The 18981-nt window shown below is 42.8% G+C and overlaps 1 protein-coding gene across 1 annotated transcript in view; it reads left to right on the forward strand.

Moving 5' to 3' along the window:
- Positions 1-13781: 13781 nt before the first annotated feature.
- ASAP1 (ArfGAP with SH3 domain, ankyrin repeat and PH domain 1) overlaps positions 13782-18981 on the forward strand; it is a 148542-nt gene continuing 143342 nt past the window's right edge. The window contains exon 1 of the mRNA XM_065753174.1: positions 13782-13800. The gene's annotated coding sequence lies outside the window, so the exon portion shown is untranslated. The remainder of the gene's footprint in view (positions 13801-18981) is intronic.

Consider the following 18981-nt stretch of genomic DNA (forward strand, 5'->3'; position numbering starts at 1 on the left):
TCAAACATCTCTCAAGGTAGTCCTGGTACAGCAAAACTGCAAACCTGAAGGTTGGTCTATCAAACCTTGATGCAGAAGCACAGCAAAAAAAAAAAAAAAAAAAAAAAAAACCATGAAAATAAAATCCTCCATGGTCTTCAGCATCAATGGGAAAAGATAACTCTTGTATAACCCAATTTTCTTTCTCCCCTGAGGAAGTCCAGCTCAATTCTGCCCTGGCAGTGTGCTGTTATGGCAGCAGCATTTCCCTTGTGCTGGTACACATGAGCACTCAGAGCAAAGCCCTCAGGGTCGGAACCCCTGAGGTCTCTAAATCTGTGCTCTGATTCCCGGTAAACTTCTTTGAAGTTGCCCTAATGGAGAATGACTCTGTGATATGACAGCAAGGAAAAGCACACACCCAAGTTCCCCAAGAGACCAGAACAGAGGAGTTATCTGTGATTGCTGCTAATTATGTCTCTGATGACAAGAAGGAGCTCAGATAACACAGAGGCATTAAAATCCTTGATGACAAATCACTTGTCTTTCTCAGTCCGAACTCCCAGGCTGGGGTCTCACCTGACCCTCACTGGTGCCAAGTATTGAACTTGGGTTTTGTCCAGAGGGGCTAATGTTCCCCTAAAACTCCATTTTTTGAAACAATCCTATCTTTGATAGGCAGCACACTTCTCTTTTTCATCCACTGGGCAGCATTCACAGGCATACACAGCATGCTAACACTGATCCTAGAAATCAGGCAGTGCAAGAAAGGGAGCTAGGACCTGGAGCTCCCTGATAGGCTGCAGTGAGGCTGCCTAAAAGCAATTAGCTCCTGCCTGAGCATGGATCTTGTCTCCTCTGTCTTTGAAATCACTGTTGGCAAGGCCTGCTTGGGCTACCCTTATGGCAAATAGCTTTAAAAAAAGATGATGATAATAACCACATTAGCATATTGACATGATAAACCCAGCTATATGTGAATGAAATACATCCATCCTGAAGCTGTGAAGTTACTTAAAACCACTGCACCAGCAAGGGGAGGAAATATCTATATGATCAAGACCTGGAGTGGTTGCAGCAGGCACTGCTGCTGCCATGCGAGTCACTGATTAAAACAAGATGATGGTTATTCAGAGCCAGCACTGAAACATGCTGTTTAAAGGGGAAGTTTGTTTACAGCACTGTAGTACCTGTACTCCTCCTGAATGCATTCTCTTTTCCAGGACCCATCTGCTCTGCAACTCAACATGGGGATATCCTGCTAGGAAGAGGTGATCCTCCCCCTCTACTCTGCTTTGATAAGGCCTCACATGGAGTATCGTGTCCAGTTCTGGGCTCCCCAGTACAAAAAAGAGAGGGATCTCCTGGAAAGAGTCCAGTGGAGGGCCACAAAGATGATAAAGGGTGTGCAGTACCTCTCTTACAGGGAAAGGCTGGGTGATCTGGGTCTGTTCAGCCTTGAGAAAAGACTCAGAGGGGATCTAATCCATGTGTATACGTATCTAAAGTGCAGGAGGTAAGGGACAAGGCCAGACTCTTCTCAGTGGTGCATGGTGAAAAGACGAGGGGAAATGGCCACAAACTGATGTATAGGAAGTTCTGCACAAATGTGCATGGGAACTTCTTTACAGTGAGGGTGACAGAGCACTGGCACAGGCTGCACAGAGAGGTGGTGGAGTTTCCTTCTCTGGAGATGTTCAAGGCCTGCCTGGAAGCCTACCTGTGCAACCTGGTCTAGGGAGCCTCATTTGGCAGAGGATTTGGACTCGATCTCTGGAGGTCCCTTTAAATCCCTACAGTTCTGTGATTCTGTGACCCCTAGCCCATCTCTTGGTATGAGGAAAGATCTGGCCATTTCAGCTTCACAAACTTTTTTTACGTCTATGTGCTATCCCTGTTTTCAGTGTACCTTTTGCATCGTAAGTTTTTTTGCATTCATGACTGCAATGAGAACAGAACAACAAGCCTCTTCAGAAACACAACTCCATCTTCTACTTTTGATTCGTTCACAACTCCATCTTCTATTTTCTGTTTATTCTCTGTATTTCAGTGCCATTTCAGCAGTGTAACATGATAATAGCCATCCTAAAAGATACTTCAGCTTTGTTTTTCTTTGCTTGGAGAAACGTATTTTGATTCAAGGGCTAACTATTGCGTGGTAGAGTCAACAGTTCTGCAAATAGCCTTTGCTGTATTTCCATCAGATTCACTCTGTTCTTACGAGGAAAACCATTTTTGTCTTCTATTAAACACCATTCTGTGCCTTGCCATTTACAGGCATGCAAAAACAAGTGATGTTATTGCACAAGCCCATATCATACCCAGCTGTGGACACTGTTCTAGTTCATTTAGAAAAACATACAGCACATCTGGCAAGACTGATATTCTTTTTATTAAAAACAATGAGCTATATTTTGGTCTGACTCCTGTTTCGCTAAAAATGTGCAGCTGTTAAATATAATGTATGTGAGTATTAAATAGTGCTTTTTCTGTCCTACTATGAGCAAATGCAATTGTGGAACTGGCAATTCACCTTGCCTTTTTTTTTCTTTTTTTTTTTCTTTTTTTTTTTTTTTGTCTTTTACAGACAAAAGGAAATGATTTTAGCTTAGGACAACTCAAGAAGAATTTGGGCAATTGAATGAATTTATGAGCAAGAGAGAAGTTCTTCCTGCTGTTCTGGGAAGCGTGGCCAGATAGCCTTGGGCAGACTTGTCACTATAACATGGAGAAAAACAACCCATCGTGCCTGAACTCAGTCATAATCTTTATCTGGCAAAGTAACATTCACCATATAAAATAACTACTGACACCATTCTATATTACCATAATGCAGACAATAGCCCTCAGAAGTCATGTCTGACACCAGGTGGTGGATGAGATAAGCAAAATGCTAGATGAAGACATCCCACGTCTGCCGTAGAAGCCTTTATGGCCCTTCTGCAGCACTTCCTGGCAGCAACAAACTCCAAAATAAACCAGGCTGCACATGAGAAAAAGTTCTCCAAGATTGAGCAACACTCTGCATGCCCATTGTGATCATATTCAACATCTTTGCCAGGCCACTGACTGCAGTGTCTTGACGTAAGAGAAGAGTCTTGGATTACCTCTACCTCAAGACTGATTTGCTTGTCAAATCCTCTTATTCTGATAGGTTTGCTGTCAAAGTTATCTTTATGTTGATGTAATAAAACAAATTCCTTGAGGAAAATAGCCTTTACCCTTTGAAGACCAGATTTTTCCAGGATAAAAATCCCTTTTTATGGTCCACTCTTTAAAGTCATTGCTTGAAATAAAGTCCTAGGCAACGTTTGGGGCAAAATATTCCATAAAACAGGGTCTGCTGTTCCCACTGCCCTATTGTTCCTTGCCTTGGGCCATTATCAGAAATGTACTGTCCTGCTGTCTAGACCTACCAAATAATAAATCTAGACTGCAGAAATTAAACATGAAATTTCTGAAGAAAGTACGTTCTTGGCCCAAGCAGCTGAAAGCAAAACTACTCCACATGTGATCCTCTTTAATTGGACTGCATCCTATATTCAGATTAGATATTTTCTCCTCTTCTAATCTCATCACAATAAAATATTAAGTTACATCTAACATAAATGTCAATTCTATTAATTCTTTCTGCACAGTCTAACGTAACAGAAACCTTACAATAATTTTATTATTATCATGGGCATATTCCTCACTGCTTAATTTCTTCTCATAGTTATTGCACATCCAGAAATCTCAGTCTCCCCTGGATCTCTGCAATGCTACCATGATCATGCAGTAAAAATACTGGGCTCAGCAGAAGTGCAAAGCAAAATATCTAGGGCAGCTTAGAATTTTTGAAACAGAAATAAGGCTTTGTTTGTCAGCCATATGCTTCTTTAAACTTAATTCTGAGGAGAAGAAAAAAAGCCTTACTGTTTAAAATCTTGCTCAGTCTGTGATCTGCCACTTAGGTAAGCTTGGTAAAGCAAGTATGTGGATAGAGAAACTAGGTCAAGTTTCTCTGAGATGTGAGCAAGGCCTCAGATGTTATTCTGCATCACAGGAGTCTGCAGTACTTCCAGACAGTGTGGAGGGGAGGGGACACAGAGGCAGAGCTGCTCTCCATGGGTACCACAGCAGACAGTGGTGGTGGCTGGGGAAAGTGTCGACAGATCTTTGATTTGCATGTCTCCCCTCCTTGACCCCAGAAAATCAGCTGCTGAGAGCTGTGTTGAGGTGCCTGCCCGGAAGAGCTATTTTGCATCTAGCAAACAGCAATAGAAAATGGAGATTTTCAGTTGCTTTATTTTGGTTTCATATGTCACCACCGGCTTAATCCAGAAAATAAGGGCAGCATGCAAAGCACTGCAAGGCTCACAGCAATATGGAAATGAGTTTCTTCAAAATGAGTCAAGACACATCAGATGGGACATAGCCCAGACAAGGACTACTTTCTCTATTGGAGACATGTGTCTCTCCTCTAACAGCTAGAAGACCATTATGAGGCCTTCTGGGCCTTGCACTCACTCTGCATGGCCATAGGACGGCCCTGAGAAATAGCCCTGGACACCTTCAGCCCAATCAAAACCTACTCCCTTTCACCTCAAACAGGAAGCTGGGTCATGCTGAGAGCAGGAGAGATGCTGTGATTTGACTGCAGAGCAACCTGGTTCCAAACAAAGCACTCTCCTCCAGGTTTCCACACAAGGATCAGAAGGACAGTAGAAGGCACCAGTGCTTCTCCAAAGGCACCAGTGCTTCTCCAGAGTCCCAATACAACTACCTGCTTCTGCTTTTCTGAGTTGCAGATGACACTGGGCTACAACCACCCCAAACTTCAGGGCATGTCATACTGTGACATGGATGTCAGATGTGCTACCCGTGCAAATTACCCAGGGAATCATATAATCATAGAATGGCTTGGGTTTGAAGGCACCTTAAAGATTGCCTAGTACCAATCCCACTGCTGTGAGCCAGGTAGCAATCTACTAGATCAGGTTGCCTAGGGTCTATATAACCTGGCCCTGAACACCTCCAGGAATGGGGTAAGGATAAGGGAACCTGAGCTAGAGGATGTCAGGGGCTGGACTGTGATAATTAAAAGATGGAGGAGCAAACACTGACTGTCTGTTGGGCCAAAGACTCTTTATAGAAGGGCACTGCCTCTGAGGACTGTTGTTTCCAACCCATTTGAGCTGACAGCTGAAGGATCTGCTCTTACTTCAGCAGCCTTTCCATTCAGGACTTGCTGACCCAGCCATGCTGGTGATGCATTTCCAGGCAAAAGCACTTTCTTGACTTAAAACCCATGACAGGAAAGCAGAATGAGCCTGTGAGCATGACCGTTCTTCATGCGCATGGCACATGACTCACCTTCTTTACAGATCTCTTTCCCAGAATAAGAAGAAAAAAAAAAAAGAAAAAGGAAGTACAGCAAGAAGAAACTCTCAGAAACAGAAAGAAAATAAACTAACGCTGAAGACATAAAAACAACTGTGTGTTACTGACAGCTCTACAAATCTTCATTACAATATTGTCACCTAAAATTATTGTGAAAAAGCACTGGAAATACCAACACCAGCATGGTGTAATGCAAGTTAGTGTATGCAAGGGGGGTAGTGGATCTCAGCAGGCAGAAGTCTGCTATTAATAAGGTATCTGTCAGGCCACATTTGGACTGCAAACATCTTAGTGACCTGCAAAAAGCATCTAAGAGAGAGTGTAAATGAGCTTCTGAGCTTTGTGTCACTGCAACTTATATCCTGCTAGCAGCAGAGTTAAACTAAGCTGAGTGCCTCTGCCAAGCCCCATCTCCTGCCTGCAGAACTCACACAATCAGCAGCCATGAAGCTAGGAAAAGCCATATCTCACCCATAGTGTTGTTGGTTGTAATAAAGGTTTTGGCCCCATTTTAGCTAGACATTTATTTGGAAAGGAAGACTGGGATTCACCCAAAGAGGTAAAAGTAAGCAGTACCCAGAGAAGTGCAACTCAGTTCATCAAGTCTCCTGTATTAACAAAAAGAGAGGAACTGGTGCTTGGAGGTGGTAGCTCACCCATCCTAAAGTAGGCAGCAGATCTAGGTGAGTTTGAGGAGTTGATGTCTCCCCATTTGTGATGCAGGGAGGCCACTCAGAAGCTCAGGTACAGATATTGAACAGGACAGGAGGATCCCCACGTGCTGGAATAACTTGCAGTACTGTTGCCTATGAAATCACTGACCCTTGCTCTGAGGAGATCCCAGTCACTAGGTTTCCATTTCAGTCAAAGGCATCAGTGATCTAGGGGAATGGAAATATATTGCTAGATGTGTCTGTTTTCATAATTTCCTAATATCTCTGCCAGTTTAAGCTTTTTCTTTATTCTATTGCTTGAAGCAGTGGGGTTTCCCCTCCTCTGCTGGGTCTGGAATGGGACACCTATCCAAAATCCAACATGTAAATCGACTTGCTGAAAGAAACTCAGTGGAAAATTATGGAGGGGAAAGAAAACACAGTACGGAAAAACAGCAAAATGAAACTGCTTCATCAGCCTTGAGCTTTTCATACTCGTGCTTGGAAAGATAAATCCCCTGGTCAATTCCAGAGTGCTGAGCAGATAGAAAGGGCTCTTTTTACCCTACACCTGAACTAAGTACAGATAAACACCAGCTGTCCCTTATGTAAGTCCATGGTCTGAGGAAAGTGTCCCTTCTCATTACAGCATCTCTGAGGATTCTGTACAGAGCAAACTTGCACCAACTATTGTGATCCTTTGGGAACCATGGAGGGTGGGGAGAGAAGACCTCTGCTCTCATTAGAATGGCAGAATATACTGCATTTATCCCAAGAGGAGAAAAACTCCCTAGACACCTTCCCCACTCCCCAAAAGAGAAAACAGCTTTTCCTCTAATAATGCTGCCTTGTGGTTTGGACTGAAATCCTGCAGCCTCCTCCTCCAGCAGCTGAGCAGACAAACCGCAGGCCAACCACTTTCTCCGTGTCTCCATTTTCCTCTTAGCAGAAAGGATAATAAAATTACCCAGCACTTGGGAATGCTGCAGCTTTATTTCATCAATATCTATAAGGAGCTTAGAGATCCTTTACAGTCAGAGGCTCTGGAAATGCCAGTGGAAATGCTATTGCTCTGTTTCGACTTTCAGAATTTCCCTACTGAATCTACCGGTTCGAACAATTTGAGTTCTGAATTTTCTGACTCGGCAAATTTGAATCAGCTTTTCACTGTGATCTGAGGGGTGAAAACATTCTCTTTGTCAGTGAGAGGAAATGGGGAGCAGCGCTAGTCTCTCTGCATGCCGCATGAGTCAGCCACAGTTTATGCACCTGCTGTGACTTACAGATCTGAATGCACTGAGTGCACTCGGAGATGCTGGCTTTGCAAACAGACGGATTTTGCAAATCCTGTTAATGTTTTCATGTGTAAAATCTTCCCAGCAGAAAAAGAGCATGTCCACATGAGTATTGGATCAACTTACCCTTATAGATTTTGAAATCGTATCTTCATTTTACTCAGGCTGGAGATATAAATAGATTCATTGTAGAGTGGGCACCCTGCAGAGTGCTTGTGAGAATGGTGACTTTCAGGAAATTAAATTTTAAATTGGCTGCTCTAAGCTACAAGAGAGGGAAAGTAGGAAGTATGTGTGTCTCCACCAACACATCAGCTCAGGAGGGCTCAGTTTAACCATACCCTGGCAAAATAACCAGCTTGGAGACAACGCAGGGTCTGTGTGCGTAAACGGCTTGTTGTGCTCTCTCTTGATCACAGGGATTTATTCCAAAAAAGTTACTGGAATGTGTTGTTCTCACAACGTGTAAGCAGCTTAGGCAGGGAAAATTGCATAACATTTTTCCTACGTAAGCTTCAGTATTTCACATGTACTGGACTGCTCTTGTTCCATGCATCTACCTCATGCATCCATTTGCATGGGAAGGGGCCAGAGAAGTAAACAAGGAAGTTGAACCTTCTTATCAAGAATGGGAAAAAGGGCTTGGAGCTGGGAATGCAGGAGAGATGCAGAGGGATTGCAGAAGTACAGCATGTAGATTCTTCCATTCATCTACCAGAAAGACTGCCTTAGGCCAGGGCAGGCAAACCCAAATGTACTGGCTGTCCTGAATTGACTCCGTAATACACAATAAAACAAGATAGAAATGGAATGCTGCAAAAATTAGCAATCTTCATCAGCCACAGCAAGAAAGTCTGTCACCCAAAGTGGCCCCTCATGGCTAGGAAGACTCAGTCAGTGGTTTAAGTTTGTCCATGCTTTGGGAAGACCAGGTGGGAATTTCTGGAAGACTTAGCTTTTTTTCTTTACTTAAGGGATCTTCATACCTCAGAAGGCACTGAGAGTGAGTGCTAAGGCAGGGAAATGGCAGATGGGTTGCGGTCTGACAGTGAAAGGAATAAGCAAATGTTGCTTCAGGTATTGGTATCCAACTGACAGAGCCCTCTTCTGAGACTCCATTAGGGAGATACAAAGCCCCAGTACTTCCCTTCATTTCTTGAAACCTGCTGTATACTGTAAAATCCTGACTGTTATTACTGAAATTTATTATATGGGCAATTAGTGTAGGCAATCCCATTATTGCTAATGGGATTTATCTGACTAAAATCTCACATGTTATTCTCCTAGAAAAACAAGCCATCAAGTTTTTGGCTTGGCCTAAGTTTCCAAAGATAAATGTATTCCCTCATTTATTACTAACTGCACAGCTTGTGGCCATGTGGTGTGAGTATAAACAAGCTGAACAAATGTCTAGTAGGGGAAGGAATAAAATGTTAATGCAAATAATTGATTTGGTGATCTCTTTGCAGCCAGTGAGACAGATATTTCATTGCCAGGAATGCCTATGTCAAGTAATGACTGTGAGAATAGTACTTAATGGCTAGTGATTGTTTCTTTTCCTTCCCAATCATAAAAGCTGTGTGAATCTACCCAGAACATACTGATAACTTCTAAATAGTTACGCAAGCAAATCTGAAAGCTAAGCTCAGGCTGTATTTATTTCTGTGCACTGACATGGAGCAGACCTCGGTGATAAAGATATTTACAGCAGAATGGGGCAGAGGACAAAGACCAAGGAGAAGGGCCAGCACTTGTGTTTTCACCTCTCAGTAATACAAAGTCATGAGGTTATATCCATCCAGAGGAGGATGGATGGGGCAATGCTTCAGTAAAAGTACAGGAATAATGTCATACACAGCTGCTGAGCACACAGAGCAGCCCTCGCTTGCTGCATGTTACATGTAGCTCCCACCCCCGAGCACAAATGTTAACCACATGGAGCTGTTGCAGCAAATCTCACCTGTGCAATACCCAAAACACTTCTCCAATACATTCTTGGCCCCCCAAAAAAACTTGCTTTGAGATGTGGTTTCCTGGTTCAACCCTCAAGACTTTCTGCAACATTTCAAAGCTTGCTGTGCAAGGCTTCATGCAAAGGGCCCAGTGTTTGAACTCTGCCTGTTAGCAACACCCTTCAGAACAGCATGGCTAGAGCTATTAGTTTGCTTTTGACTACTTCTGGAACAATTCCCAGTCCTGAAAGATCTGACCTTTCACGAACACTCATGCTGCTACAAGTGATGCTAGAAGTGTTGAGTACTATGTTTGGGATTTTTGAACATGTGGAGGGCTGGGTGCCCACCTCCTCATGCTTTTCAGAGAGAGAGGACAGTTCTGCAGACAGCATGTGACAAGGATGCACTCAGACATGCTGAGAACTGACCTATGTGAGTATGCTTACATTCTTACTCATCACATGGCCCCGGGGGTTGTGCCAAAATCATGCAGAGCTTCTTGTTCTGAAGGAAAGAAAACCTCAAAAAGGAACAAGCTAGAGGTGTGGATAAACATTCATCTGGTATTGAAAAAAAAAATACACAGAGGCATCTAGATTTGGTTTCTATCTGGTAGTGATGATCCAAGTATTGGCATTGAAAGCAGAACTCAAAAACCATATCTGATCCTATTGCATTATGTCTTAAATGCTGAAGTAAGAAAGCCTGTTTCCTGACTCAGGTCTGCCTTACAAGGTGAACCAGCTGCTGGGGTGATGGTCTTTGTTAGTGCCAATATTTTGGGAGACAGTGACCTCAGCAATTAGCAGTGTGGCATGGACAAAGGGACCCATGCATCCCTCATGGTCTCTTCAACCCTTCTGCAAACACTCATGAGTGTAGGAGCCAAACTCACCATGTAAGTTTGAAGCAGTGCTGTTATACAACCTTGATGTAAAAAGCAATGGCTGGGTTAAGGGAAAAATCAGCATTGGTAAAAAGAACAAGACAGGATGCTGTGGGTCCAGAGGGACACAGAAATGATCAGAGTGCTGGAATATCTCTCGCACAGAGAATGGCTGAAAGAGATGAGGGTTTTTAGCCAAGAGAAGAGAAGGCTCCTAGGAGACCATATAGAAGACTTTCAATACTTAAAGGGAGCTTATAGGAAAGATGGGAAGTGAGAAAGTGACTTTTTACTGAAGTCCGTAGTGTTAGTACAAGAGGTAATGCTTTTAAACTAAAAAGTATACGTTTAGATATGAGAAAGAAATTATTTACTATGAAGGCTGTGAGGAACGGAACAGGCTGTCCATAGAAGCTGTGGATGCTCCTTCTCTGTAAGCATTCCAGGTCAGGTTGGATGGGACTTCAGATCACCTTATATAGTGAATTATGTCTCTGCTTATGGAAAGGGGAAAAGGGGGTGGAGGATTGTTAAAGGCCCCTTCCAACACAAACCATTCTATGGTTCCAAGGGTTACATGTTCTTAAGTGCAAATGAGTAATGTAGCTTGTGTCCATTAAACTCAGCACCTCCAAAACAGAATAGGCACTTCCTTGCTACCTGGTGGCCCCTGAGCTGTGTCACTAGTCCTTGGGCAATGCTGATTGGGTCACATCAAAGCTTTTCAAGTGAACATGCTAATTAATAACTGATCAGGGACATTGTCTAGCTTGTGCCCTGGCCCTGAGTGGCTCTCTAGGTGTAGCTGAAGGGCCTGACTCAGGAATCACATCCAAAGCTCAAGTTTCTCAGCACTGTGAGTTGTGCTGAGGCTGTTAGTCTAAAGTGGGAATTCCCAGTGGGGTCAGAATTCCCCTGCACTTAGTGAGAGTCTAGAGACCATGTACTGTCCTGTTTACAGTCTATTTCCACTGGACAGGCAGTGAGCCCAGATGGCTGGTTTTGATACAGAACATGTTTTCCCTATTTTTGTCACTCCCTCTCTGCTGTTTGTGTGTTTGCTTCACCCAGCTGTGACTCCTTGCTCATTGCAGTCACGCAGATGTAATGAGACATCCATACATTCGGGACTTAATACCTGAGTTTGATCCTATGCAACTCTACAGGGCAGTACCAATCAGTAACATAAAACTGGGTACATAGTAAAGGAATTTGATAGAAATATTCTCTAAATTCATCCTTAGAAAACAGGAAAAAAAAAACTTGTGAATGTCACTTTTTTTCTGGTTTTCCATTTTCAATTGATACATCTGTAGGTGGACCTGCAAAAAATTGTAGGTGTCCTGCTGAATCAATTTTGGAGGCAACTGGTGATGCCATATTACATTATAAGTAACAACTCTCTAAAGCAGTTGAATTCATTCTTATAATGTGGTGGGTTTTTTTTTTTTTCTTAAAATGCTGGTGCCATGCTCAATGAAATGATAGAAGAACTCCCACTTCCTTCAGTGAGTTTTGGATGAACCCCTGCAGGATCAGCCCACGTGAGCTTTACAGAGCAAGCACTTGAAGACAGCAGCAACAGATTAATGAGGCCATTTCTGTGACCAAGTGTTTGCTGACAGGGGTTAAGTTTGTATGGCCAAGCACTAAAAGACTTAAGTCATCATCTTAATAGCCTGCACATTCATTACATTGAAAGTGAAATGAGCATATCTGGGGGCCTAGAATTGCAAATGCAAATGATTAATGCATAACTGAACATGTAAAGTGAAGGAACTATATGAAGAGTATGTGAGTGTCATTCAAAGAGTCCTCCTCAAAGCTTGGGAGTCTGTGGGTCCAATGAGTGGCACGTATTATTGCACAAACATGTCCCAGTGACATAAGCCCAGTGTTTGATGTCTATTTGATCTCTGGTATCAATGCTCACACAGAGATACTTTTCACTACAGTATGAGCTGCCTATACATAATGGACAGCAGAGCTTGAGCAGTAGGGCCAGTTTGAACCATCTAATGCGAGGAAATTGGGAGTTAACTCTAATAACTGACTGCAAGCACAGAGAGAAGGTTTAAATAAATACGCTTTAGTGCAGGGACAAGCGTTATGTTTGGAAATCTGGGCAGACTCTTTCTGCCGTCTGTGTTTTGTTTCTGAATCCAATGCTATCAAAATGAATAAGCTGTTTGCTCTTTCGACTGCACACCACATGACAGCTAGTTTCCATCCAAAAGCTTTGGCCCTTGCATGTAAATTGATCCTGTAAAGTTAACTCCTTTGTTCAAGAGGTTAAGTATGTGATGCATCAATTGAGATTTTTTGAGTAAAAGCCACAGGGCGATATACTTTCTGAGCCATATGTATATTGTGGAATAATTTGTAGTAAAGGTATGTGGAGGAGCAAAGAGGGATCATAGAAAAAAATGCAGGCTCCAGTTCAAGAAAGTATCCATTTAGAGCAGAATTTAAGCATATGCTTAACTCCCACTGAAATATGGCTTCTAATCACGTTTCAGGTTAACCATGTAGTTAATGCTGGCCCCGAGGGGAGGGATTTATGCAGATGCTTAAAACCTCTGAACTGGGCAGAGGTTGCAAAAATGCCTCTAAAATCTACACTGACAAGATTAGGGATCCAAACTCACACCCAACCTGTGGCAAACCAGAGAAAGCCACAAGGGAAAGAAAAAGTCTGAAAGAAGTAGGAACATCAGGAGACAGTTCAGAAAGTCCAAACATGCAAGCTGGGTTTGACCCTGACTGCAAAACACAGAGATTACTCCTTCCCAGGATGTAGCAGCACAGCTAGAAGATGAGGACACCAGGGGCTTCAGCAGCGTGCATGGAACCTTTGCTTACAGTCCGTGCCGGCTGAATGCTGAGGACACCAGCCAGGACTCTGGAGATCCATTTGTTTCTCTTACTCACACACTGGACATGACCTTGGGCTACATTCCCTCTGCATCATGGCAACTCTAACATCTATCCCAGACACCCATATGGTAATGGAGGACCAGGAGGTACTCACAGGCACGGAAGAGCTCAGAAGTCCCTTTTGTAGATGGAAAAATACCTCCTATCCTATATCCTGGTTGCTATCACCATAAATATATCCCAGGGAATACAAAGAGCTTCTATAAAAGTAGCTTTGCCACAGTGAAGAACCCAGAATGTAAGACAAGAAAAAGGAATCTTCCTGATAGGAAACAGCACTGTCTTTGCATTGTCTTCTTCGGTGAAATCGATGTTGCCTAGGTAGAATGACGTCTCCTCTGACATCTTAATCCCCACCGCCTACCCTTCTGGCAGTGGGATCATAAGCATCTTTGGCAACAGACAATTGGCATTTTCAAAACATGTTAAATTCTTCCCTTCTGCTGCAGTGCATCTGGACACAGAACATACTGGCAGACTCGCTCAACATTATCATTTTATTAGAAACTCTTGAAGGAGTATATTTGTCTTATGCCTTCAGATTTTTGTTATTTCTCTCTGGTAGCAAGAACCAACGGTGCTCAAGGTACTTCCCAAAGAAAATAAAGGCACAGCCTCTGCCCTGCAGAACCATCAATCCCCTTAAGATCCTTTGCAGTATTGTGAAATAGGAGAACCAGAAGTCTAACGTCAACGTTGTGAAAATGTGAAAGGTACTTTTAAATTTTCTCTTTTGTATGTCTGAGTGTGTGTGTGTGTGTTCAATCTTTATCTCTGTAATAATGAGGTTTATTTTTTTCACTTTAATGGGGTAGTCTTAGAGAAGTGATGCTCTCCATGATTTCACTGCCTTAATCCTGCTCCTGGTTCAAGGCAGAGCACTGCTGTATTGCTGAGCACCTACTGTGGTCTTCCTCCTTGGCACCTCAGACACCAGAGCAAAACCTGGGAGATTGCACTGACTCCATGAGCTTGCATTGATTTCAGGAGTATTATCAGGCTCTGGTCTGAACTGATACAGCACAGCTGCAATGCCTGCCAAGAGCCCTGCCAGTTCCTCTCAGGTGAAGATCTAGCCCTCAGTGTCCATTAATTATCAATATAATTCACAGATGCAGAATAAGTTTATCACAAAGCAGAGAGAGCTTGGTCAGCTACATGTGCTGACAAAAGGAAAAGTGCTCATCTTGGCTCCAAGGGGCAGCACCTCAGTGACACCGAGCACAGGTCTGCCAGGAGTAGGCTGCTCTCACTAATGCTAACCGGAGGCGATGGAAAGAGGCTACACAGCTCCTCTGAGCCCCACCCTGCCCTATATTTCTATGATGGCTCTTATTTAACCAGAAATCATGTCTTCCCTGTTGGTACCAATTATTTCATCTGTGGCCAGGCAGTGCATTACAGAAGCAGAGGGCTCAGCTCAGGCAGAGTTTTGAGAATGAAGTTCAGTTTCTGGGGCCAGGAACTACGGAGGGGGTTACCAGGAGCAATGGGGGGACTAGGGCTATGCATGATGAAGGCAGTGGGCAAATTCAGGCCAGCAGAATTTCCCTGTGCATTTCACTGACTGGTTTGCGAGGTTTTGCATGGATTAGGGTAGGATTTGTCAGGCTGCAGTGCCAAGCCAGTGTTGATTCACAGAATCCTTTTTATTTTTTAACTGTGTCAGTGTTCCCTAGCTGGCATCTCTCTCCCTGAATCTGCCCAGTCAGCAGGAAGATTTATTTCCAGCCTTTGTATTGTAGCAGGGGGTGAGGGGAGGCTTCTTTTGTCTGCTTTTAAGGAGACACCCCCTCCTCTTCAACATCCCGGGCTAAAGTAGGCGGGGGATGCTGGCAATTGTCCCTCAGCATGAGGGCATGGATACCAACACAAGGCCTCCCCAGATGCACGTGTGGCTGTCTGATGACTGCTGTGGGAGCTGCCTGCATATTTTAAGAGACAATTAGGCCAAGGCACTGCTGCCTTGTCTCCACCCCAGGGAGCAGGAGAAATTATTTCTTAAGGGAACAGACAAAGTCTTCTGGCTCTGATCAGCTGTGGTGTGAAAATAACTTCATTGAAGGCAATTAGTATCAAGCCCTAATTAAAACCAAAAGTGCAATAGTGGCTAGAGCGTGACCTCAGAGTGGGTGGGAAACAGGTGATGGGCAATGGGCAGGAGCAGAGCAGCAGCACAATAAGGTGGCTGCTCTCCCCCAGCACATGTGAGGGGAAAAGGTGGGCAGCCCCAGCCATGCTCATGTCCTCTCAGGGGCTTCTGCAGAAGAGGAAAATAGGAAAGCATCCACACTTGCTCTGCGGCAGCTGGCAGTGACCTGAAAGTCTGGAAGGAGTCTGACTAGGGTGGGCTGCCTGCATACATCCAGAGTAGGAGAGACTAGTGCTGCTCTCCACTCCAAATCCTCACTAATCCTCCAAAGGCAGAGACAAAAACTAAATAAGGGATGCAGCCTGACCTTGCTTGTGTGTTCAACTTTTGCTACCTGACCAAGAGGGGCTGGGTAATCCTCCAGGCTTCCTGCAAGGTTTGCACCAGCAGAAGGCCTGGCTTCTCCCAGGAACTGTGATGAGAATCACTGTGATAGAGCTCAACCCATTAAAAATATGCTTTTTCTGCCCTTGTGCCTGGCCCTGTGTCAGGTTCTTTAAAAGACAATGATCAAAACAACTACAGAGAGGGTGTTTTGTGACTTCTGTTTGGCCCTCCGAATCACTGTAACCTCTTCCAGGTGTCCTACTGCGAGGGGTGGCTGACCCACGCTAATTCCCAGGCTCTGCTGGGGAGTTTTCTAACAATATAACAGTGCTGACAAGTGCCAGCCCTAGGACAATCCCCTGGCAATGTATAATTTATTAGTCAAGATGTAGATTAGATGTCTTCAATACATTCGGGTCACTGCAGGACTTTTGTGATTGAAAGAGCAGCTCTGCAACACTAATGGTTTTGGAGAAATGTGTAGGGCAGCTTGTCTGGGGAAAGCAATCTTTGCTTGAGACAAAGCCACCATGTGCCCTCACCTCCCATGTCACCCCTTTGCACTGCACATGAAAAATCCCATGCATTCACCACACGCCAGACCTGAGAGTGGGCTGAGGAGGAATCCAGGGCAGTCTCAGCCTCCACGCTTTACAAATTGCTTCACGTAGTGGAAAATAAATTATTCCAAATGCTAGGGAAATTTATAACTGAAGTTTGCTTCTTGAGGTAATTTAGAGCTATGGTAAAATATTTCAGCTAAGTGTCTGTTTGCCTCATTGTAGCTTAGTAAATCAGATAACACATTGCAGTCAATTAAACCGACAGTAAACAGTAATGTACAGTGTGCAGTAGTACAGTATGCAGTCATGTCTACTGTGGTAAGAGAAACTCATCCACAAACGTGAACTAAAGCAAAGGCCTTCTGGCAAGATTTCCATATTAAGAAGAGGCTTCCTTATTTGAGGTTTCAATTATTAGGTTCCTGTTCCTAAAAGGATGTATGCCATCATCCATCCAAGTTATTCTGAGATGTTTTTCACTTCAGATCTGCCTGCATCTCAATGAATCATTTCCCCACAATTATGTGCATGTATTAAAAAAATGTTTAGTGTATTTAAAAACTTGAGCTAATTGCCAGTCTTGGGTTCCTTCAGCATAGATTACCAAAAAGATTTTTAAGATTAACTTTTATTATTATCAAGGATTGGCTCTTCAGCTGTATAAACTGGGCAGTATCGTTGCAAATTCCCAGATTCGATATTTATCACTCTAAAGCATGTTTTCAGCCTTAAGCAACAGTGGCTTTTTCCACATCCTGGGAGAAATGTACTGGGATGAACAGCATTCCAGTGTAGAGGAGATATTGTGGTAGCACCTGTGCTAGAGCCAATTGAAGAAAATAAAAAATGGTGTTTGAGTTTTAGGATCATGCCTAAGCTTGGTACAGCAAAGCACTGGTCAAGCAGGTAATAAACTTTAACCATGTACCCCAATTTCGGTGACTTCAGCATGAATTAGAAATGAGATTCTGGGAGGGAAGTTTGTCATTTTAATTTTAACAGGAAATTACTTTTAAAATGCTATTTAATAGAACAGAAAATGTGCTGATTTCAGAGGGCAGTTTTGATTTTTTTACAGTCCCTCATCCTTGAAGATCCTCACAGAATCACAAATATTAAATCCCACAGAGGAAATCTGTCATTTATTTTCTTTATGGTCCTTACTGAGCAAATACAGAGAAAATAAAGTTTACCGTGGCACAAGGGAGATTTATATTTGAAGTCCCTTTTCAATCATTAGATGTTAGAGATCTGGACCTGTGACTGATATCTCATGCACACAGCTGAGCATCTTTCTTGAAAAAACCCATGCTACATGAGTAAATGTGAAGGGGAGAACATGTTACTCAATTTACTTTTCTCTGTGTGTGTTTTTTTTTATTTCTTCTTTTGTTTACCTTGACTTCTGAGTCAGAAAAAAATATGCATTCGTGTATCCTCAAAATTATTATGCTTGGTCCAAACTTCAGCCATGCATGTTCTTCCTCCAAGTCTCAGAGTTTTCCAGGTTCAGGGTTGTGATTCAGACATGTCTTTCTATCTGGATGTGTTTACCTTTGAAATCAGAGCCCCTATATCAAAGCTGGTAAATAATGACAACTAAAAGAAAAATCAGATTCAAGAGCAGATTTTATGCCTAACATTCTCACAGCAGTTCTGGGGACCATGCATCGTTTATGAGTGCCTGCTTCAAACTGCATGTTTTGATTTACTGCCATGGTATTTCAAGTCTGCAGCTAACATTTCTTTTCCATTTATTGCTGTAAGTGGATTAAAATCTATTTTAATATCTTTGTGTTAAGAGTCTTACCTAGAAAGAGGGAGATATTTCCACTGCACTGCAAGATCATTACATTTATTTGCAAAATTCACTTAACTCTGGTCCGTGATATTGCCAGAAAACCTTGATGGAATTATAGTTCCATAATTATACCTTTATAAATTATAGGCCTTAATAACTTAAGAGCCAGGTACTCACTTGCAGTAAATCATCAAGACTTCATTGATTTTATTGAAGTATATGGAGGTATGTCAACTTATACCAGCTGAGAAGTCAGGTGAGCTCTTCATTCTTTGAAGTCACTGGGAGTTCTGCCATCAATTTAAAGGCAGCCAGAAATTAACCCTTGGTCCATGACTTTCATAGACACTTTGCTACCACTAACTGAATTGATACGATAAATTGTTGGAGATAAAGATATCACAAACCAAGATGACGTTGCTAATTAAAATCTATCATCACCTTTCACGATGTAAAAGGTTGAGCACTAATAGGGTATGATTTTCAACCACTCCGCAGCTTAGTCTCCCTTTGTACAGATTGAATGTAGTAATATATCCTGAATTCTAATATCATTTTATGGATGTTAACCATGCACACATATAAGTTTCAGAGTACGTCACTGCTCACTCTCAGCTAATTTATTGTTCATCCACGAGTCTAAGGGAGGGGAACAGATTAATTTCTGGAAGATAGCCAGCACTTCAAATGGCCAGCAAATTGATGTATCAGTGCATTCTGACTCCTCTGACAACCTGCACAGCCTTCTGCCAAGAAGCCAGACAGTGGAATAGATGCCAAAATACAGAGTACGAGAGAGGGCATCGCAATGGCTGAAATAAATGTAATGTATTTATTTATGTAGTGAAAGTCATTCACTGCCATGGGTCATATCTGACTTAGTGGTGATAATTCAGGATGGATATAACTATCATCCTCTTAAAGAGTAAGCAGAATATACTATTCAGTGTTCCTCATTAAAACAACATCTATAGCATTTATGTAGTGTTTGTTTGTTTTAATGACCAGAGTGCTTCTGTAGCTGAAATTTGGCTGTCTGGACATTCAGTTA

The sequence above is a fragment of the Cyrtonyx montezumae genome, unplaced genomic scaffold (genome assembly GCF_038088225.1).
Source record: "Cyrtonyx montezumae isolate F1298 unplaced genomic scaffold, pur_monq_1.0 scaffold_8, whole genome shotgun sequence".
Taxonomy (NCBI): domain Eukaryota; kingdom Metazoa; phylum Chordata; class Aves; order Galliformes; family Odontophoridae; genus Cyrtonyx; species Cyrtonyx montezumae.